Genomic DNA, 24,181 nt, shown 5'->3' on the forward strand with positions numbered 1-24,181 from the left:
GTGTGTGTTTGAAAGTGACACTGCTCATGCTTTTAAGGGTCTTGAGTTCTAAACAAAGACACTTTTAGGATACATGCATGTTTGTAACATATTCTTATTTCTCTTTAATTCAGATAAGGATATCTTAGAATAAACAAACTCAGGACAGGTTAACAGTCTCCCTTATTATTTGTGGGGAGCTAGTCAATTCTCCCTTTAGCTAACCAGATAAGAGAACTAATTTTTGAAGTAGTTAATCTTAATTTGTTTCCCCTCTCCTTTATTTCAGAACAGGCTCTCTTATTAGCTAAAAAGAAGAGTGAAAGATTGAAGCTATGAACTTAGTCTACAGCTTTAATATATATTGTGATACAGATGGCTTAAAATCAGAATACCAAACCATGAGGTACCAGGGCAGATCTTAATCAAGAGCATTCAAAATTCTTTCATTGGCAGACAGTTTGGGAATATAAGCTGTGCTGAAATAGTAATAAAGTGCATATGTGAAAACTTTATGAACTTGTTTTAAAGAAGTAAACAAGGAACAGCTTATCAGAACACTAAACTAGTTCTACGCTTCGCCTTTAAGAAATAAAAGTGGCCGAGTCAAGGAGAAGCATGACTGCCTGTAGGTGCTACCATTCAGGCCAGTACCTGTGAAAGAAAGCCAGGGCCGTAAGTACACATTTGGGCAGGGGTGTCCTTGGTTCTCAGCCATAGGAGGTGTGCGGTAGGGCAAGTTGGGGAGCTCTACACGCCTTGGCTTTGGCGGGCAGTCCCACCACATCCCAATGAGGGCCCTTTGTCAGCTGAGATCCGAAGCCCTTGACTCTTACCTTGGACCTGGGCAGGCTATGCTGCAGGAACATTTCAAGTAGCAGAAATACCTCAGTGCCATGACCTTCGGCTGCTGGTATTCTCAGGTGACTGGTGGCACCAACCCCTCCCCACAGAGTTGGCAGCCCTGAGCAAGGGGGCCCAGTCTCCAGTGAGCAGATCTGCTCCCCTGCTCGACTGTCTGCTGAGGCAGCATCCAGACTCCGATGCTTCCTGCCTGCGCACAGGCGTGTTTGCCAGAACAGTATCTACACAGGTGGCCTGGGGGAAGCTGCCCATGCCCACCAAGAAGTCCAAAACACTCTGGCACCCACCCAGTTCCTCTGATAATGAGCTGGGTAAGTTGTCAGGTTCATCTAAGAATTCAAGTCTTATACCAGCTCATCAGTTTCTGTTCATTGCCACTCTATCATAGATTATATGAAGTTTCATGCACGTCTATTGTCAGTATTAAAAAAAAAATTCCAAATACATTAGTGAAAGCAGGTTTTCCCAACAAGCTGTTGATTTGTCTTGTTAATTATTTCTCTGAAATTCCTTGGATTTGGACCCACTCCATATACACGATACACAAAATAGGCACACACACACATACCACACACTATACATATATGCAAATGAATTTTAAAAATCCAAAGTACATATGCTCCTGTTTGCTGGTTTGATGGCCTCTGATAGTTTCTATTTGTTCTACTCAGTTCCTTTCTACTTGTTCTATTACATCAAAAAAGCTGCCCCCATACCCCACTTGATTTCTGTCTAGGGTGGAGGGTGCTGCTGGCCTGCGGACACTGTGGCCTCTGGAGATACCTCCTTGTCACCTGTCACCCATCACCCCATCACCCAGCCCCCAACCCCCCTGTTGGCCTAGTCTCTCTTGCTGGATTGGTTAACCTCTGGCTTGATTTATAGAGGCAAAGCAGGCCTTCATACATCAACGTACAAAGAAGGCACAGGCATACTTTAAAACAACAGCTGCAACAACAGCCTCCTCTTCTGAATCTCGACCCTGAAAGCTCCTGCAGGTAACAACAGACATGTCTCCCTGACCTGGTGAGGCCCCCTCCTCCCGATTCCTCACCCTCTGACCATCAGGCTGTGCACCTGAAATGCAGGCCCAGTTGTTTGGGGGGTTTGTTCCTCTGGGTGGGCAGACATAACCTGGCTGAAAGGAATACAGGACATGGCAATAACAGTGGCCTTCAAACTTGCAGCTCCATGGCCTGGATTTTGCAAGAGGTCTCAAGTCAGGGGCCTGCAGGGGGGCCACTTCCTGGGGTTGTCACAGCAAACATCTAGAAACAAATAAGCAAAAGGAGGAAACAGTCTGCCATTGTCATGCATTCATAGGTTTACTGTGGCTTTATTATTATTATTATTATTAAAGGAAAGGCCTTTCTGAGGTTTTTAAATTTCAGAGCCCTGAACACTGGCTGTTTGTCAGTGTCTCTCTGGAAAGTGGCCTTTTAATCGCTCCATTTGATATTGGATACGTGGTCGTCAAATGTTTACATTAAGAAGTATACAGTAAGCCCTTACTTTAGAAGCAAATTACCAAGCGGGCATCATGAGGACGGACTCAATCTGAATATTGATGATCTCATTTCCAAGTCTCTCTGGGGCTGGGGGCTGAGTGTTGATCATTGCTTCTTACTGATAAGCAAAATATTTCCAGAGCGTGAAGAACGCCGCGGTGTGTGAAGAGGATAACCATAATCTGCATCCACAAGCTAATGTCCCCGCACCCTGCGCCTGGCCGAGCAGCCCCGAGATGCTAAGCTCCCCATTAGAGCAGCCCTGCGAAAGGTCCCCTCATTTGAATAAGGCCTCTTCTGCATGTGAAAAGCGCCCGAGAAAACAGACAGCCCTCTAATTAGGGTTGCATTTGGAAGCAGGGGCCTTCAACGTTCACTTTTTGTGATGCTAAACTGTCGCTTATTTTCAAAGGTATTGTCATTTTCATTAAACATTTTTGTTCTTTCTTATATTTTAAAAAGGGGAATGAATAGCCTGCCCTCGTAGTGAGGAAGGGAGTGGATTAATATGACCATCTAGGGGATGGAAAATTTCAATTGACTGTCTGATGAAATGTAGAAGTATGTTTAAATATAGGATTAGAGCTGTAATATAGGAAGCAGTCAAGAGATCAAAAGGCTCAAAAAGTCATGCTGAAAGGAAGTAAAGAGCTACGGGGGAATTTTTAGCTGAATGATTAACAGTGTTTCCAATGCATTACATTCCATCTGACTTTAAAATAAAAGTTACGGGGTGACAGTGCAACAAGGGGGGGGGGTGGATCCCGGGGCTGATGGACATCTATCTGAATGGTTTCTTACATCTATACTGTCTTCCCCTGGTCAACAGCAACAGCGAGCAGACTGGAAAGCCAGGCTTGGTTTTTTAGAAGGTGGTTCAGCAACAGAATTAAACAGGAGCAGGATGCCCAGGGACACCTGGGGAGAGCACTGCTGAGACCTGCTAGCAGGTGCACCCATCTCGGAAACCCAGCCCTGCCCTTCACTTTTTGGCGTTTAGTAAGACCCCTTTCACATTCCCATATGCCTGTGGATGTGTTTATGCCTGGAAATTTCCATGTGGGCAATAATAGAGGTACTAACAGATAAAGTGATTCCAAGTAAGTCAGCCATCCACCCAGGATTAAAGGCTCATTTTTATTCTTACATTAATGTGCCAGACTTTATATTTTACTTGTTCACTCATAGATGGTTTCTCTCTCTTTGTCTCTTTTATATTTATCACTAGAGGCCCAGTGCACGAAAGTCATGCATGGGGGAGGCAGGTGGTGGAGAGAAAGGGGTGCCTCGGCCCAGCCTGTGCCCTCTTGCAGTCTGGGATCCCTTGCCAGCTGTGATCCTGGCTTCTGGCTGAGCAGCGCTCCCCCTGTGGGAGCGCACTGACCATCAGGGGGAAGCTCCTGCGTTGACCATCTGCCCCCTGGTGGTCAGTGCACGTCATAGTGACTGGTTGTTCTGCCATCAGGCCAAAACCTGCTCTCCAACATCCCCCACGGGGTGCTGGATTGAGAGAAGGCGCAGGCCAGGCCGAGGGACCCCACTGGTGCACAATTGGGGCCAGGGAGGGATGCAGGAGGTTGGCCAGCTGGGGAGGGACTGCAGGAGGGCTCCAGGGTATCTTGCTCAGTCCTGATCAGCTGGACCACAGCGGCAAGCTAACCTACCGGTCAGAGCATCTGCCCCCTGGTGGTCAGTGCATATCATAGGAAGCAGTTGAGTGGCCTAAGCATATAATTAGCATATTATGCTTTGATTTGTTGAACAGCCAACCAGATGACCGGACACTTAGCATATTAGGCTTTTATTATATAGGATAACATTTATGAAAGTAAAAATTTTTAACTGAACCTTTAATATCAAGAAATACCATTTATAACTTTTAAATCTTATTTTTATAACTTTTATGTATATAAATTTTTAGGAATCACCTGCTATATAAATAAGTACACTACCAATCACTATAGACATTGTATACATTTTAACTCTGTGCAGCTGTGCAGATTATTATTATTTTTAAATATATATATTTTTTAATTTCAAAGAGGAAGGGAGGGGGCGAGAGAGCTAGAAGCATCAATGATGAGAGAGAATCATTTATTAGCTCCTGCACACCCTACACTGGGGATTGAGCCCGCAACACTGGCATGATTCATGAATCACTGTGACCTTCTGATTCATAGGTCAACACTCAACCACTGAGCCACACTGGCCAGGCTTATGCAGATTATTTTTACAGAATCTATATCACCATGTCCTGCTCCCATTTAATGAATTTAAATTTTTATAAGTCTATACCTCTATTTTCATTTTAAGGATTTTAAAGGATATTTTGAGTAATGTAAAATATGAAATTGTCAGTCAATTCAGGAAGTAGTACAACAACAACAACAAGAAGCCATTTCCATCACAGGGAAAGGATAGAAGGAAGCTACAGAAGGTACCATTCACCCGTGTGCCTCTCATGACCACAGCCACTATGTGGATGGTACTTATCGACCGTAGCCTCCATGGCACCAGGAGAGTTGGTGCACAGCTCACACTTCTGAGCAAACAGACCTCCATTCACACCTTGGCTTCTTTATTCCCCAGTTGTACCATATAGTGGAATGTTTCACTCTGAGCCTCAAGTTCTTCATCTGCTTCACTGAGAGGAAGCATGTGGTGAGTGTGGCTGGGACATGGCCACTCAATTGCTGTGAACACTCATTACCATATTTTACTCTGATGTGCATCCCTAATGGAGACTGGCACAGAGTATATTCCTAAAACCATGGGTCTTCCATGAAGTTTTTTGAAGCCTTCAGAGAGGATATTTTTTATATATTTTGAATTGTTCCGAAGGATGTAGATTCACTAAAAACTATTTTAAAAATTTTGGTCACTTTATTGATATTTAAATAGTCTAATGATTAGACTAGTAAATATTTGGACTTGGGGAACCTATGACCAAAGCCCCAAGAGGATGGTGGTGAGTAAGAGGGTGGGAAGAAGAGGCAGGAATGTAGCTGGGCCACCTCCGGCTCCCAGCTGCTGGGCTGCATTGCATTTTCACTTGGACAGGATGAGAACAGGTGCATACTTGGCTTCCAGTACCTCAGGGCAGTGACCTGAAGTCAGCCTGGAAGACCGTATATAGGCTGTGCTTCAAATGTGAAATAATGTGTACCTGTATTGCTGCCAGAGGAAGTGGTTTGACTGGAAACAATTCCCTGGGTGACGCAGCCTTTGAAAGAAACCAAAGGGTGGGTTATGCAGAATGTCCTCTCTCCTGTTCCCCAGAAACTCCTGTTCGGTTCCAAATGCCCACTTTTTCTATAACTAGCTTTCTCACCTAATTCTTGGCAGTGACAGAGCCAATCCAGGATGTCGGTTTCTGTCTTGTCACTTCTCGGGGATGAATCTAATTACCTAATATCTGCAGAGCCCAGAATAGCCTAGCTCATTACTACTAGATTGTGGAGGTCAGCAGATAGCCTCCCAGAAACATCTTTAGAATACTTTAAAAAAAAAAAGTATTACTGTGGATTTTTTTAAAAGATGGCTTTATAATAATATATGTTAATTTTTTGTTTATAAAGGTAAGAATTCATAACAGAGTCTCCACAGAAGGTTAGATCCTAGTCACATGGTCCTAAATGTGCAGTGCTCTGAGCTACCTCGCTGCTTTACTTTCCTGAAGAACTGTGAGTGCGCCTCCAGGAACTCATTACACCACGTGCATGGTTATGCTGGTTATGGTTATGTTCCCTCTTTATTTCTTGGCTGATGACCTACCTTAACGTGGAAAGGTGGGTGTGATCAAATGTACAATTTTCAGCCCTCAATGCTGTATCCTGTAGCCCTTAATACTCGTCTTCCAGAAAGTTCATGCTACATAAAGTTTATTGTCTTCTCTTAAATCTTTGCTGTACACTGTGACTCTTACATGTCCTGTCTGTGCCATCATTATTGTGGGCAACGACCATGCAGAGGTGGGGGGTCCTTTTGTTTCCTGGGGCCCCAGGGCTGTTTCATTAAGATTTCCTGTTGAAAACTTTGCAATTCTTTCATGTGGTTTTCCAAACAAAGCACAGACTGCTTGACCACATAGGTGACAGCAGAGATCCAAGCTGTGGGGTAGCTTTAGGCAGGATCCTGACCATCCTGGGTCTCACTTTTATCTTCTAGAAATCAGAAATTAGACAGTTAGGTTTTTAGTTTCCACCCTGCTCAGATCTCATGATTTTGATTGTGAATCAATTAATACCACATCATTATTATTGTTGCTGTGTTAGAAAGCTATCCTCTCATGAAAATGATTTTTGCAGAAACACTACTAATCATAATACACAGACTGGTAGCATTTTGTCTCTCAGGTATTTTCTCCAGTGTGTACATTCGGGAAGTAGGTGTCAGCTGTGTGCACCACAGGGGAAGATGAGAAAGAACGTTTATTGAGCGCTTACCAAGTCCAGGCCCATGTTACCCGGAGGTGGACACTGTTGACACCCTCCCGTTACAGGCACAGAGGGTTAAGTGGAGTGGCCAGATGGTCTGATGTGGGAAGCATTGTCTTGGCTGCTACACAGGCTGCCTCCACTGTGCAATGACAGGCGACATGGGAGACACTGAAGAAGCACTCTTGAAGGGATGACAGCCGGGTTGACCCTTCCATGCTGCCAGATGGCCTTCAGTGTATCCATGTTGGGTCCTGCTTGCCACAAGCCCTTGACCATCATTCCAACTTTTCTCCTCCATCAGACCCCCTTCCCATCTCCTCCTCTCTCCCTTAAGGATAGTGGGTCTCCTGCTTCATCAAGAAAACAAAGGACAGTGAGGAAGCATCAGTTCCTGCTCTCCAGCTGTGCTCTGGCCTGCATCTTATCACAGCCAGATTCCTCCTGTAACTGAACCCCTCTCCTCTTGCTTCTCAGTCATTGTCTGTCAGTCAACATCTATCTCTTCTTTATCTCCTACTTCCCTTCCTCTCCGACCTTCACCTCACACCCTGTAACACAGCTGAGTTTACTCTACTTTCAAAGACCTTCCCTGAACTACACATTTTTTCCAACAAATCTCTATGTCTACTTCCTTTTACAGGCATTCCTGGTCAACCCATGATCTTTACTCTTTCACCATGGCCTTAGTCTGTTTTCTGCTCAGCCCACTCCCTTCATTCTAGAATTTGTGTTATTTATTAAGTGATTCTTAGAGGCTGCCCTCTGGGCTGCCAAAACCCTGAACATGGCTTCCTTCTGCTCTGCACCATTTGGCATTGATACATTTGACTAGGAACTATTCGGCATCTGGTATGTGACAGGCACTTTTCTAGGCAGAGGAGATACATCAGAGAAAAAAAAATAGATGACATTTACTTTTCATCATATTTTTTTAGTAGAGGAGGAAGGAGCTAATAAACAATGACTATGGTAGATAAGTAAATTATATGCAGCATCGTAGAAGGTTATAAAGGCTATCTAAGGAGAGATAAGACAAGGGGACTAAGAGGTAGGTTGGTGCAGTTAGATCTCACAGTAAAATGACTCTTGTGCAGGATATGGAGGTAAGAAAGTGAACCAGGTAGACACCCTGGGGAAAGCCAGTCCAAGGTTCTCACAGGACCATGCCTGGCAACTGTGATCACATGCGGCCAGTGTGTCAAATAAAGCAGACATGATTAGGACAGAGAGTGAGGGGACACTGGTTGTGCAGGGCCTCATGGTCACTACCACCCCTGCTTTCTGCCTCTGCTTTACCACAGCATGTGCAATCAGCCATCAATTTCTGTAGCTTTTTATCTTCATTGAATCCCTTAAATCTCTATCTTTTTCTCTATTGCCATCTCTATGAATCTAGCCACTTACTTCCTTAAAGTTAAAATTGAAAAAAAAAAATTTAATGTCCGTCAGTATATCTCTCACATTCCAGCCTGAACAATCTCTCCAACATGTGATTCTAAACATAGACCTCCACAGCTATTTCATGCCCCTGTAAATACTGATTGAAGGCATCCCTTGGAAAACCCCATTCCACCCTGTAAGATCCATGTCACATCTCCTTCGTGTACTTCCTACAAACTCAATGGAATATCTGCCTTTCTTATTAAGGTCACTTTTTGCACTATTATTCTCTTGATCTTCCCCTGAATGGTGTTAAAATCCTTTTAGAGCTCTGTCTTCATGTCTCTACTACTTAAAACTATGCCTGCACATAGTAGGTGCTTGGTAAATATTTCTTGAATGAATGGATAAATCATCCAAGTAAAGTGTGCAAAAACAGAACCAAATCCTGTGGGGGATGAGATGAAAGGACCTACTTGAATAGCACAGTAAGGAGTGACAAAGATGAGAAGTGTTGCATGAGTGTGCAGTAGATTTCAGAGTATTGTTTTTAGCCCCCCTGTCAAGAGTTGGCACCTACTTCTCCACCCCTTGAATCAGAGCTTGGCCTTGGGACAAATGGGGACAAAAGGAGATTAAGAAATGCACCTCAGAGTCATGAAATATGCAGGTTCATTTGGGCTTTCCTCTTCTCGGTGCATTCTGAGCTGACACTGTGATTCTGAGCCTGCCTGCTGGAAAGGATCAAGAACCCAGCTGACAGACATAGAGGGTGGGAAGAGACCATCTTAGATGTCCAGCCCTAGCTGTGTTCAATTCCAGGGAAACAGTAGGAAAGTTATTCACTGTAGCCCAGGCCAAACTGTCAATCCATGAAACTAAACTAATGAGCAATGATTGTTTTAAAATGCTAAGCTTTGATGCTGTTTGTTACACAGCAAAGAACAACTGACACAAGTTGTAAACTATTAAGAAATTTCTTGCATCTTGGACTTGTAAGTTTAGTCAGCAATAGAAATTTAGTATAGATTACCCTTTGTCAGCAAACCTGTGTTGTCCTATTGAAAGTCATGTCAATTAGTGCTGCTATTGTTCTCAAATTATCTCACCCTCTACAAGTGGATTCTGTCTACCTGAGATTGTGTAATGTTAGGAGAAATGAACATATGGATGTAGAACAGGATGTTCACACTAAGTGATATTTGTATTTGTTCATTGTTTCCATTCAAATGAAAAGGTGCTCAGTATTGACAATGCAGGTTCAATTTTGCAAGCCCGGGGGGAGAGCACAGCAAATCTGAGCTCTGAGCCAGGCCTTCTGAGAAACAATGACTCATTTAGGCACACATGAACCTCAGGACATGCAGTCCAGAGGGCAGACAGGAAATGTACCTAAGCCATGCCAGATGCGACAATGGAAACTTCCATCACAGGTGGAGCCTGGTAAGGCATGAAGGAAGAGCATTTGGCAAGGAGAGTCAGCTAAGAGCACAGGCTGAGTGTGCCAAAGCACAAGCTAATGCGAGGGGGCGGCAGGGCGGTGGCCAGATTATTGTCTTCCCTTTAGAAGGGATCACCTGGGGTGGTGGCACCAGGACAGATGGAGAAATTGTTCCATAGAGTTGAGAAGGTCTCAACTCTTAGGTTGAGAGTCATATTTGGGTATTTTTGTGTCCAAGGAGCATATGACAGCTCGGTACTTATTTAATGAGTGTGAGAAGTCACTTTGACCTAAACTGGATGATCTTATCTTGGTTCTTGGAGAGAACAGGGCTGCTTTGTGTTTACCTGTGTTTGAAGATTATCTCACAAACCCACACAGCTGCCATGACCACAACTTGTTCTCCTGAAGTGTTTGTCCCAGGAGGTGCTGGCTTTCTCAATCTTGCCTAGAGGCCTCATGGTGGGTGTGGAAAATTTCGAATGGTAACTGAAGGAAGCAGATAATGCCACTGAGAGAGTAAGTGGTTGGACCAGACAGACTTCAGTTAAAATCCAGTTCTGTCAATTACTACTTCTGTGACTTAAGTTCATGTCACTTCTTTGTTTACTCATCTGTGAATGAGGACAAGCATTCTCATTTCATGGGATTAAATGAGATAACATGAAAGTGAAATAAAAATTTGGAAAACTTTGACCATCTGATTTCAAACTGACTAAAGAGGGATAATAGTCAAGACAATGTTAACAGTGAACTAAGAATAGGATGTATAGATCAATAGAACAGATTGAGAAGCCAGAAATAAACCATTCCATTGCTGTTAACAAATTTTCAACACACAAACAAACCAAGGCAAGTCAATGGGTAAAGTATAGACTTTTTAATAAATAGTGCTGGGATAATTGGATATAGATATGCAAAAAACAAACAACCCCAAACAAACAAACAAACAAAAACTTAGGACTTGGAAACCTACTACACATTATATATATAAAAATTGACTCAAAATTAAACCTAAATGTAAGAGTTAAAACAATAAATATAGAAGAAAACATAGAAATAATCGTTGTGCCTTTCACTTAGGAAATGCGTTTTCATCCGCAGTAAATGATAATAAATAAAAGAAAAACAAAATAGATAAGTTGAACTTCAGCACAGGTAAGAAAAAAAACATTTTTATTTCAACTGATACCATTAAAAAGTTGAAAATAAAAGCCACACACAGGATATCCTATGACAATAATATATCCAATAAAGGACCTTTATTAGCATATATGATGGACTGTTACAACTCAATAATAAGAATATTTCTCAATTTTTTTTAAAAAAGAAAAGGATGTGAAAATAAATTGTACTAAAGAATTTAACAAATAATAGGCACATGAATATATTCACCACCATTAGTTATTAGAAAATAAAAATTCAAAACATAATAAGAAACCATTATACTCCACTAAAATGGGTATGAAGAGACTGACAATAATATCTAAAGCTGCAAAGATGTGAAGAAAATGGAACTTTCATGCATTTCTGTAAGAAATGCACAATGTACAACTACTTTAAAAACTTTGTCATTTTATTTGGAAGTTAATGCAAACTTTAACTTATAATCCATCAATATTAGCTTTTTTATCTGAATGGCTAGGTCATTAATTTTTAGTTATTGTTTTTTTTTGCTTATATGTGTTTTTAAGGCTCTGAATTTCTAAGTACTGTTTTAGCTGCATTCTTTGAGTTTATTTGTTAACACTGAGTTTTAAATTTTTTAATTGTAATTTATTTATTGTTAATTCATGAAATATTCAGAAATGTGTTACTTAATTTCCAAACATTTGGAGATTTTCTATTTATCTTTTAAAGTTTGTTTATAGCTTCACTTTACCCTGGTCAGAATACATGGTCCACATAGCTTCAGTTCTGTAAAATAGCAAAAATTTTGTGTGTATTAGAAAAGAATATGTACCCTATTGTTCCTGGATTTAGTGTGTCCATTCTCCTAATTTTATTAATCATCTACTCATTCTAATCATCTAAGTCCTTATTGATTTTTATTCTGCTAGTTCTATTAGTATATATCTAATGATATAGCCTCAAATTTCTTGAATAGCAAAGTAAATAATAGAACAATTTAGGTATTAAATCTTACAGTTGAATTAACTTTTATCATAACAAGAGACTTTAATTTCTGGTTATACCTCAAGTCTTAAAGCCTATTTTGCATGATGTTAGAATATTTATACCAACTTTCTTTTGCTTAGTTGTTGCATGGGCTATATTTTTCCAACATTCTGATTTCCAATGTATACACCTTTATATTTAATATGTGTCTTTCATAACAGCCAATGATTAGTTTTTATTAAATTCATCTTTTAAAATAAATGTAATATTTTGCTCATTTACATTTAGTGTGTTTTATTTTCTCTTCTTTCATAACTTTCTTTGAGTTAGTTAAGCACTTTAAAATTTCTTCCAGTTCCCTTACTGTCCTAGCAGATTAGAGAATAAGAGATCCTTCTGGAAGGCTTGATGAACTGAATACCCACATTGAGAAAACACATCAGAAAACTGAGGGCATCCTCCAGCACAGAGAGAGAAAAGAGCCTCCAGAAAATTCACTATGCCAGCAGTCTGAATGAACTTTGAAGTAGATTCTTCTCCAGTGGAAACTCCCAAGCCCCAAGATGAGCAAACAGCCTGTTGGCCCCTGTGAAGCCTGAGCAGAGGAGGCAGCTGAGCTGTGCCTGAGGCCCTGACTGCAGAAGCTGTGGGGTAAGAAATGCATATTGTTTTAGGTGCTAAGTGTGTGGTGATTCGTTATCTATCTAGTGGTAAAAACACACACCAGAATACACCACAAAATGGCAAATGTCCAGAGGAAAAAGAAACAGGCAATTTAGGGCCCACCTCAATGCATTCCTCTTCTTTTCAGGATATTGGCTTCCTAAGTCTTAGCTTGAGATGGGCATTTGTCCACACCTTTAAATAGCTTCTCTCTCTCTCTCTCTCTCTCTCTCTCTCTCTCTCTCTCTCTCTCCACTTCCCTCCTTCCCTCACTCCCTTCCTCTTTCTTTCTCTTTTCTTTTTTCCTTCCTCTCTCCCTTCTTTCCTTCCCTCTATCCCCCTCTCCTTTCTTTCTTTCTCTTACTTTCCTTCTTTCATTCCTTTTTCTTACTTATCTTGCCTTATTCTAGTCCCTGAGGTTAGACTAATACAAGCTTGTTCTTACTAGCCACCTGGACCAGAAATTCAAGAGAAAGACTATCAAACTAATGAAATGATCTTCATAATGTGGCTAGAAATAAGATTAATATACAAAATTAAATTTTATTTTAGATATATGTAAATTATATACAGCAAAGAAAAGTAAAAGATTATTAAAGATACAAGAATAAATCTAACTAAATATGTACACTGAAACCTACAGAGCATAAGGAAGGCCTAAATAAATAATAAATATACTATGCTCATTATTGGAACATTCATTATAAAATTTGTATATAAATTCAAAGCTCCAAAAATAGAGATGCCAATCTCAAAGAATAACAAAGAGGGAGAAATCATTTAACCAGATATCAAGACTCATTTTAAAGTGACAATAATTAAGACTGTAGATATCATTATAATATGAATAAGAGGAACAGAACAGAGACCCAGATCAGGCCTGAGCACTTGACTTATGACACAGAAGAAACTACAGATCACTAAGGAGATGATGATGGTTTTAAAAAATTGGTGTCAGAACAAAATATTTCAATTTGATCCACACTTCACAACTTTAAAAAATCTATGTCAGGTGGGTTATTTATCTAAATGTAAGAGGCAAATTACTAAACTCCTAGAAAACACCTATAAGAGAATATTTCATGCTTCCAAGGTAGAAAGTAAGATATAAAACATACTGAGCAAAAAAAGGAGAAAAATTGCCTTATTAAAATTAAGAACTTCTGTGCATTAAAATCACTATTAAGGACCTGAAAAAGAAGCTCAGACTAGGACATATTTCTAACTTATGTAATGAATACACATCCAAAATATAGGACGATCTCTTACAAGTTATTATTATTATTTTTTAATTAGAGAACTCAGTAAAAAAATAGCAAAAGATCTTGAATAGGCCTTTTACAAACAAAGATACAAAATAATTTTAAAAATTAAAAATAAAAAGGCACTCAATATCAATGTCATCAGAAAACATAAATTTAACCACAATGAAATAGAATCAGACCTCTGCCCTTAGGAGTAACGTTGAAAGGAAAAAAATCACAAGACAATACTAAATATTGAGATGATGTAAAGCAATGAGGACTTTCATGAATGCTGTTGGGATGTAAATTGATATATTTGTTTTGGGAAAACTTTTGCATGTTTATATATAGAATACTACAAGCATATGAATTGAAGGAACCAAAATGAGTGAGTGTCCCAAATGTGATGTAGAACAAAGAAGCTGGAATAATGAGATTTTGATTCCATTCGTATAAAGTTTAAAGAGTTTCCAACCTAAATTACAGTACTAGAAATCAGGACAGTGTTCATCTTTGTTAGAGGTCATGATTTGAAGAGGAATAAATGGCTCTTGGCAGTCTGGCAATCTTCTATTTCTTAACTTGGGGATTTCTTGAGCTGTATCTTTAAGTTTCGTGTGTGTGTGTGTGTGTGTGTGTGTGTGTGTGTGTATTAAACTCTACAATAAAAAGTTTAAAAATTAATTGCTAATTATTTAACCAAATAGGGATATTTTTCACTGAATGGTACAATGCAATGCTCAAATGTGCAATTGAAAGTGGCAAGGATAAAAATAAGCACAAATAAACGGAGGAAAAAGTCACCACTGGTTAGTACCAGGCAGGAGACAGTCTCCTTAGCACTGGAGGTGGTTCCTGGTTGACCCTCATACTGCAGGTGCAATGCTCTCTGTCCACCACTAGAAGCAGGATGGAGAATGCAAGGAGTCCTGGTTGTGACCTGGAGGAGCTCTTTCCATGGGCTGGTCAGTGCCCAGCCAGGGTTGACCCTGTTCCTGGGCCAACAACACTGCCATCATTCACACCCATGGACAGGAACTGCCAGTCCCCCGTGTGCTCTGCCCCATCACACAGACCCACATCTTGTTCTCTCTTCTTGCTGTGTACACTTTATGTGCATCATTCATTTATCTGGTCCAAAGCTCTCCAAAGGGAGCACCTGCGAGGACGTGAGTGTAAATCCTGTCACAGCTATTGATACTGTTGTGGTAGGGTTTTGTTCAAAGAAGACCCAGCCAAGAAAGGGTGAGTTGGGGACCACTTTCTTAGCAAAATTCTTACCCCACCTTGTCCCTTAAGGATGGGTGTGGATGTGCCAGTAGGGGTCTCCTTCAGGGTGAAGAACCATTGTCTGGTTCCCCACCCCCAGGCCTTAGAGAAAATTAGTGAGTGGGATGGGTCTTTTGTGTTAAAAATTACTTACTTCATCACCAGAGAAGCTGTAATTAAATCAGATATTTAAAGTAAAATGTTAAAACCAATGTCAAACCTTACATAAAACAAGGTAGTTTCCTCTAGGAGCTCCAATGATTAAAAAGGAGAAAGTGTAGGCCCAAGGGTTTTCTTTGAATGAGAGGAACTAATGGTGTAAAGTCCCTTAAACTTTCAACTCAGCAGCAAAAAGGAGACAAAAACACCATTTTCCAAAGGACGCATTTTCCAAAGGGTGAGAAAGGAGCAGAGAGCTCAATAGTTACCATTCACAGCACAATTCCTCACACGGTAGACACAATGGTTTTTAAACCCGTCTTGGAACTGGCAGGTGTGCAGAAGATAACCATTTGAAGATCTGAAATTATTTAATGGCTTAAACCCTGGCAATAATTGCTATCTCTATTATATTTAAAACATTTTCATCTTAAAGCCAATAGACAGCACTGTCAAGATGACAGATGTCTTCGAGAAAAACACCTGGGGACGGTCCTGGTGGTGTCATTGTCACAGCCACAGCTAGGCTTGAACTGAACCCTGTTGAGTCTCTGGTGTGAGGGTTCAGACCCAGGAAGAGTTTGGTCTCCAGGGGCTCCCGGGTCTGGGAGCAGGTGATTGTGGGGACAAGCCATGATGAATCAGAGGTGCCAACAATTTCCTTCCACCAAGCCTGTGAACACTGATGAGGCTTGTGTTAGCACCTGGGGATGGGTTCTTAATACAGTCACCTTTTGTCTTTGAATATACATTTAAATTTCAATAGACATAGTCATTTAAAATATTTATCAATTTAGAACATCCCAAGTACTCTGTTATTGATAGAGAAACTGTACACTCACCCTGCATCTGTTAAGCTAGTTGATATAAAATGTAGGTCATTTTCTTCTTATTTCTGCAAATAATTACTCTGAGGAAGAGCAGAGGTACGTGGTCAGGAAGTGAATGCCCCTCTTGGTGGTTAGGGGTGATCCATTACCGCAGCTCCCTGTGACATCTCTGAGGAACAGGCAGCACTCCCCATCCATGTGACATTCAGGTCAGTCTCCCTCATCAGGATGCTGTCTATGGCTCAAGGCTGCAGGACAAATGTTTTGGTTTCGGGATGAATTGTTAAGTGTTGCAAGAATTGGCCAGGAAAGCTAAATGTTTGAGATGGAGAAGTTGTGTCAAGAGCAGGGAACAGTGAATAGTCTTGTTGAAATGCCACACTTTGATCAGTGTGCCCCTAATTTCTGATGCCACAGACGATGCTGAGAAACATTTTCTAATTGCATCTCTTTGTTTACACTCAAACATTTCTGCAATATTGCCGATGTGCTTGTGTATTTACCCCTAAAAGTCCATTGGACATCTGAACAAATGGAAGCAAGAGTACACACAGAGCTTCGCTTGGGAGGTTAGATGTTTACAAACACAAAAATAGTCACGTGCATCTCAGGTCTGAAATAAAGTTGCACTGGAGCCTCAAATATTTTCCTGAGCAGCGTCCCACTAGGCTTGGCTAAGATGATAAATGTTTTCCAGTCTGTGGCGCTCATTTCCCAGCCTACGCATATTAACTCACACTCCAGCTTCTCTAATTGTTTACAGCATATATTACATTATCAACTATGTTCAATATTTCTTCATAATGCAATATTTTCTTTAATGATTTAACCTGGATGCTGTTGCTCCTACATTACCTAGTGGTATAGTTATTCATTTAACTATAACATATCACTTTGTAAGGTCTGTTTTCATTATTTGTTTATAATTAAAAATAATGACACAAAACCATTCTGCATTTCACAGGGATAGTGTGTGATGTTGTAGGCAAGTACTTGAGAAAACTAGACAAAGCCAGACTGTGGAGTCCTGCCTTTGAAATATGATTTAAAACAGAATTTATAATGTCGCAGAATTACATAAAACTGTGTGAAATTGTGCAGATAATCATTTAAATCTCCCTACATGAAAAGATAATTGCTCCAGAAATTAACTGTACCTGGGGTTCATTCATTTGGTCATGGCTAGTTTCTTATGTAGCGATGATTTGATATTAGAGTTAATTAAGATCAGGTCAGAGTTGCTGAAGGTCAGACATTAATGTGTGGGATCATTGAAATGATAATTATAAACAGATTAGGAAGCCACGGTCTTTTATAAGGGGTTATTAGATAATTACTGTGAGAGTGAACGGCTTACTGTAATAATGGATTATCGACTACTTACAGCGTTTAAGGGCGAGAGTGTATTACTTCCTCAAGGACTAAAGAATAATGTTGTGGAAACTCAGAGCTCAGTAAATAAAGTAGAAAAATGGTAGGTACAGTCCTCTTTACTGAAAGCATTTTTGTTTTAGGGGGAACATACTACTGATGCTGCTTTTGTTGGTACCAAGTACGCCAATGACAGGTCTGGAGGTGTTGGAGGAGGTAAATAATATTAAGGTTCCTTATTGTTAGACAAGGGGAATGACCAAATGGGGAAGGTTTCACTTTCCTCTCCGGTTCATTTATTTGTAAGCCTTTCTGAATATTGGAAATCTATAAAAGCAGAGTGGAATGGAAAATGGTCGAGCCCATTTTGGTGGCCTCCAGCACATACTGCATTTGGCTCACGTGTAACTTTCTCTGGGCAACATTTCAACAGTTAGATGATGGGAAATTTCAGTGAGGCGGACAGACGCTGGGTGGTGGAGGAAGACAACATCCAGACCTAGGGCTTAACTGGGGCAAAGTTCCTCACCCCCAAGCCTGTGGTGGGCAGGCATTCCCTGTGCCTTTTCCTCAGGCCAGGTTACAGAGTAGACTTGCCAGAGACGTAAGCTCATAAGTATAAGGAAACATTCAAGTTCATTTTAACGTACTCTCAGACCCGAGTCTGCCTGAGTCTGGAAACCTCTTCTCAACACAATTCCAATAAAATGCTAATAATTCTTTTCAAGCCTTCATCGTCTGTGAGCAAACGGCAGCGGCTTTTGATGAATAGTATTTATGATTTGGGCCAGGAAGGCTGGTTGATGTGTATTGACTTTAATGCCTCCTTGTGAAAATATTTAGTCCTCAGCTGAGATTCCAGGGAGGAACTGGATCAGGGGTGGGGGATGCTGTTGTTACCATGGGTGCTGTGGTCTGGGCTGTGTCACTAGAACACTGAGACCAGCTGGCATCTGGGTTGGGGCTGACACTTCTGAGGACATGGCCCCCGAACAGTTGTCCATCAGCAGCGACTTCTCACGTGGGAGGGCTTCCTCCCTGAAGACTCCAAAGTGTGGGAGTTTCCAAATCTAGACTTGGCCCTGGGTGCAAGCCTGACTCTCCTGGACTCTCTGGAAAGTGTTTTGGCCTCAGCCCGTTCTACAGTGTTCATACCAAAATACATGAAATGGATAGAATTCAACTTGACACAAACTCGGGTTTGGCATTTTCTCTGAAATGGAGTCTGTGTCTGTTAACAAAAATCACAGCGAGGTCTGAGGCTTGAAAAGGGATGACCAGCTCTCCAGTGTCCCACTTCCAACTCCTAAGTTCTAATGGGCCAGAGATCTAGGGCTGGTCCCACTAAAAGACATTACTGAGCACACGCTGAACCAGCTCATGGAATTCCTGGCCCCAACTACTTAAACAGTGATTCTTAATCATGCTGGTTACTTGGAGCACTGCTCGCTGCCCCTCCTTACCTAATCATTTTCACATATGCTTTGTAGCAAAGAGTCTGCCTCTTTCTTTTCTGTTTTCCACATAGGAATGCTCAGGATTTCCAGTAATCAATGATGGATGAAAAGGGCACTGGATGGAAGTAGGAGTAAACTGCTACTTAATTCTTGTGTCTTGATGTACACATTGAAGAAGATTGGATACACATGAAAGAGCACGTGGCATTCTCTACCATTCATGTTTGTTTCAGGTTTTCCCATAGTCAAGGTTATCTCTTGCATCTCAAGGGAGAATTCCATCTCTAGAGAAGATCCCTATATACTAGTAGTTGGCTTTGAATGTACCTCTCCCTCATAATTTGGGGTACTCTCCCAGCACCAGTAGAAGACATATAATTTTCTTTATAAGAAAGAGGCTTAATCAGAAACACACTTTGCTCAAAGCGTTTGACTTACTGGGAGTTCCAAGAAAGGTAACCGAGTGGAGCCTGGTGTTCATGGTTGGGATGCTGGAATAGCCCGTCTCTGTAGGGCAAGTCCTTACAGTCCTGACAGGACTATTTGAGCTTCTGGGGAAGATGATACTCAGCAGAGCACTTGGGAGATTAAAATCTGAAGTTTAAATGTGGTGTTTGAACCTTGCTTTCACCATCATTCCAGAATATCTGCACCTCACCCTGTGGTCCAGCACCAGAGTAGGGCCCACTCATGTGGCACAAGACCCACTTCTTCCATTAAAGTGTGCAAATGCTGGTGCTCTGATGGGGTGGTTCTTGAGTCCAAGTAAGGAATGCCATGATGACACATGTGTTTTAATGGTCTCCAGGTCAGAGAGAGTTCTTTCCATGGTGGAAACCTGGCAGCACTCGGCACGACTTTCACGCCTGTCAGTAGGAGAGAGAGGAGAGGCTGGAATGTTGAGGTCTGGGGCCTCTCCCTGGTCTTGCATGAACGACACTCAGAAGGCCATGGAGAAAAAGAAAAACAATCTTGTTTGAAGTTGAGCAGAAAGGCTGGGTAAATAGGAGTTGAACATTTACTGAGACCTGGAGCCCCTGGTAAAGCCACTGGCTCCCACCTTCACCCACCAGGAAATGTGTGGGCAACTCACTGTGTCCCCTGCAAGAGGGCAGCGACTTTGCACATGTTATCTGGGCCAGTGGGGGCATAGATGCCTGGGGAGGCCTAGAAAGGCTTCCCAAATATAATGGCCTCTGTTCTGAAACTGAACCGCTGGAGGAGGGTTGGAAGATCTTTGTGAAAAATGAAATACAGGAGTCCAAATGAGGGAAGTAGGGCACAGGAAGCTAATCATTACCAAGCTCAGTACCGAGTCCAGCTCAGACCCTGATCTTCTATTGAACTTCGTAAGCTAATGGGACAGTGAGTAACCTGGCTGTGGCCTAGCTCCAAAGAAAGCTTTCTTGTGGTGGGAATTTCTGAATGTCCAAGAAGAGTTTTGATTAATATTTTAAATGTTTATATTGGAGCTCTTGCCTTTCTTGCTATAATTTCATTTCCTCAAAATGCACATGGCTTATTTTGTTACAGATACAGATTGAAATTTGCCAAAACGTGGCCAACTGTAAAGTTGTATTTGGATGTCACCTTAAAATTCATGTAAATCTGATCATTCTCACAGTGATTTTTAATAATTACTGTTGTTCTAAAGAGACTGTGTGGCTCCAGAAAAATGAGTAAAGTTTTTATGCAAATGCTAAATTTGATAATTGACTTCCTTTTGGGTTTATAGAACTAGTAGCTACTCAGTAAGATTACATTCTTTCCATATCCCATCATATATTGGTCCGCGTTCCTTCAAACCCACAGCAAGACAAAACACAGCTTTTTATCAAGGCATACACTCTAGAAGTCATGAGATATTCTGGGACACAGATTTTCTGAGCAAATAAACTTGAGAAGTGCAACATACAGTATTTCTCTCTTAGAGATTCACAGCACAGGCCAATATACTGAGCTTGGAAACTCCCGTAGTAAATAAGTCTAACTTTGTTAAGCTACATTTCTCCAGCTTCTTGGACAATGAGACACTTCCTAATGTAGGAACATATAAGCCCTCCACACAACAATGTTTCCAGAATGCACCCCAAGTAATGACTTTTACTTTTAAATGCAGAAAGTGGGAAGACCTGGGTTCATGTCAGTGATTCATAAGTTAGGCACATGTCTGAATGCAGAATTCTTACGGGAAATGGTTTCTAAAATTTTTAATTCTTCACTTGGAGTTTTCACAATAGGAAATAGACCATTGTCTTCTGCCCAATGGCTCCATGGAAGAAACATTTGTGGTAATTCATATGAGTCAACTCACAATTTTCATTTAGACATGTTTAAACCATATGACTTTGAGCTTCCTTTATTTTCTCACAAAAATCCACAATTAAATAGCGTATGAAAGACTTAACACAGCCAAGGTTGACTCGGACCAGAGCTTTGAAGTGAGAAAGACAGCCAGCTCCATGGATATCTGCCCATTTTGATGTAAATTGAAAATTTCAACAGTCCACTTGGAGCATGGACTGAAACCTTAGACTCACAACAAGAGCAGAAGGATATTTATAGGCTGTGTTAGGTGAAGATCAATGACAGTTTAAACGCAAGTCAGAAATGTTCCACATTTACAAAGCAGTCTTACCAGATGGAATCATGTTTTATTGTGATTTTAAAAGTGAAAGTTTTAGGTATTGCTACACCTGAGAAGTCTCATATTCATTCTGCTTACATGAAAGCTTACAATTGTCAATTCTAAATAGAAATTAAGAAGTCCAGCCATAGGAGTTGAAACATTCAGTCAAGTTAACTTTTAGAAATAAATAGACCCTGTAAAATCTCTTTCTCTCCTATTTCTTTTTTTTTAGAAGAGTCTATACTGCTCTGTAACTCAGAACTATAAGTTGTTGAGTATAAAATATAAAATAGTTTGGTAAAAGACACCTGGTTGTCACCCTAGCCCTTCTTTCTGACCATGGGGTCCCCTTCCAGGATGGCCCCTTGGTTTCCTCACCCACATTTCATCTGTCAAATACCCAAGAGGCAGGAGACCTGGAATTTTCCCCATTACCCTTTAATAGCTGTGTAAATTTCTGCAGACACCTCCTTCTGAGTCTCATTTCCTCATCCAAATGTCAACGAAGAAATGTGCTTTTTCTCCTCAAAGGTGGGGCAAAATCAAGTGATTTTTTTAACGCTCTTGTCTAGCTCCAGGAGCTGCAATATGATTAAGTAAGTTAGATGAAATAAATTAGATCAATAATGCAAATAATAACTGGTAATAACAGGCTTAGTATTTGAACTCTTATTTTGAAATAGTGTTATTTATTCCTCAAAAAAGAACATGTAAATTCAAAGGTACAGTGTGTCAGGCAAAGCATGTCTTGACTGTGTGTAGCCTGAAAAAGCTCCCTCTGCTTCCACTTAGTTCATCCCTATCTTATGTGAGTTAACAATAAAAGATAAAGAAGAAAATATAAGAATTCTGGCTTCCTGTTCATTCCCGTATGTATGGAAGTCTAAGGCATGGCCAATGAGACGGCCATGGCTGATAGATGTCTCCAGAATGCCTAACAAAGACCTTGACTGCAATCTGAGCCTAGAGCAGAAGGATGCCACCCTCCGCTAAGTGGAGAGCTTTGTGAATGTCTACGATGCTCTAAACTCATGGAAGGAAAGATCCAAATCATGTGGAAATTTTGAAGGTAAAATTGCTGCATGTAAAAATTAAGCTAAAACTGACAGTGTTTTCTGACTGAGTGCAGAAGGCTGAAACACCCTTTTGGTTGTTTCTTTTGTAGCTTTTCTACATCCTGCCTTAGCGTTACACACTCCTTGTGTGGTTGTGAAAGCCATTATTTTCCTGTTGGTTTGAAGCCAAAGGTGGTTGCATGTGTGCTGAAAACAGTTTTTTACTGTGCACTCGTGCTGAAAGTCTCTTGTCTACTTAATTGAAATCTGAGGTTAAAGTAGGAAAGTTGAAGCAAAACCTGAGAGAAAGCTAGCTAAAGTAAATGGGTTCTTTATCCTATGATTTTTTAATTCTTCACTTGGAGTTTATGAATTCATTAGCTTTTGTTTGTTTGATTTGTTTCTTTGGTGGCTTTTTTTTTGGGGGGGGGGACTTGGTATTTGGGATTATTTTCAATCTTTGTGGTCAGAACTGTGCCTGTAGCCCACACTAGTGCAAATAACCACACCAGTTTTAAAGACTAATAAAATAATGATATTTCTTGTTTAATGTCATAAATTATGAATGATTCTATTAAATTCCATATGGTGTTACTACAGTGTAAACAGATCATCAAAGAGGCCCACACTCATGCAGAAGAACTCTGGTGGCCCACTATGGGGCTTTCTGGCTGCTCCATTCAGAGTCTGCATGAGAGGGTCTACAGTGTCTATGGGGCATGTGCGGGCTCAATGGCAGGGGGAAGAGATATTATTCAGCATCAGGCACATAGTATATGTTCACTAAATACTCACTTGTATGATTGAGAGTAGCCCCACCATGCATTTAGCCCTTGTGTCACATCTTATTTTCTAAGACAAAAATATATAAGAAAAACCATTGTGTTCATCAATGTCCAGTGAGGACTTCCTTTTTACAAAGTTTCGGTCAGTGGTCAATTTGAAATATGTTGGCCTCATTTCCTCTCCTTGGATGCTCTCCTATGACCTTTCCAGTTGCCTACCAGGCTGGTTCCTTCTTCCCCACTAGCTCTCTGCCCTCTGCTTTCTACATGCTTTCATATGCCTGTCTAAATCCCCTCTAAGATGACCCAGACAGGATCCATGGACAGCCAGAGGCGTGACTGATTCAATGTGGGTAAACGGTGACTTCCTGTCAGACAGTGGGACAACTGGGAACCCATGTCTGCCCCCAACACATCAACTGAGACTGTGAGAGTGCGTGCAGCTCAGGCCCCACCCAGGGTAGAAATGAGCCTGCCCTCTCCGTTCAAGGGCTCTAGGGACTCTCCTACCCGCCTGTGTCCATCAGATGTGCTGATGGGCATGAATGGGGTGGAGGGGGGAGTCCCTTGCTTGCTTGCACCTGTCAGCAGAGCTGATGGGCAGGGAAAGGTGGGGGAGGCCCCCTCCCATGCTGTCAACCCAGCTGACAGACAAGTGTAAGTGGGCAAGGCCCCTGGCCTCTCCTAGTCAGATGGGGGAGTTGTTGCTTCATTGGGTAGTGAGTGGGGGTTCCGCTTGCTTGGCCAATTGAGGGGCAGTAAGCATTGGAAACAGAAGGGTCTACATAGACTGGAATGAAAGGCAGGCCTGGTGCGTGTGTGTGCACACGCATGTACATGGTTTTTTCTTTTAAATGTGAAAATGTGGCCCCACATGCACACCATGGTGTATTCACTGAGCCATAACATTTGTCTGGGACAATGGCAACCCTTTATCCAAAGTGTATGTTACAAATGGGACTTTAACATAAATACACTCTCAGAAATGAA

This window comes from Myotis daubentonii, chromosome 4 (genome assembly GCF_963259705.1).
Source record: "Myotis daubentonii chromosome 4, mMyoDau2.1, whole genome shotgun sequence".
Taxonomy (NCBI): Eukaryota; Metazoa; Chordata; class Mammalia; order Chiroptera; family Vespertilionidae; genus Myotis; species Myotis daubentonii.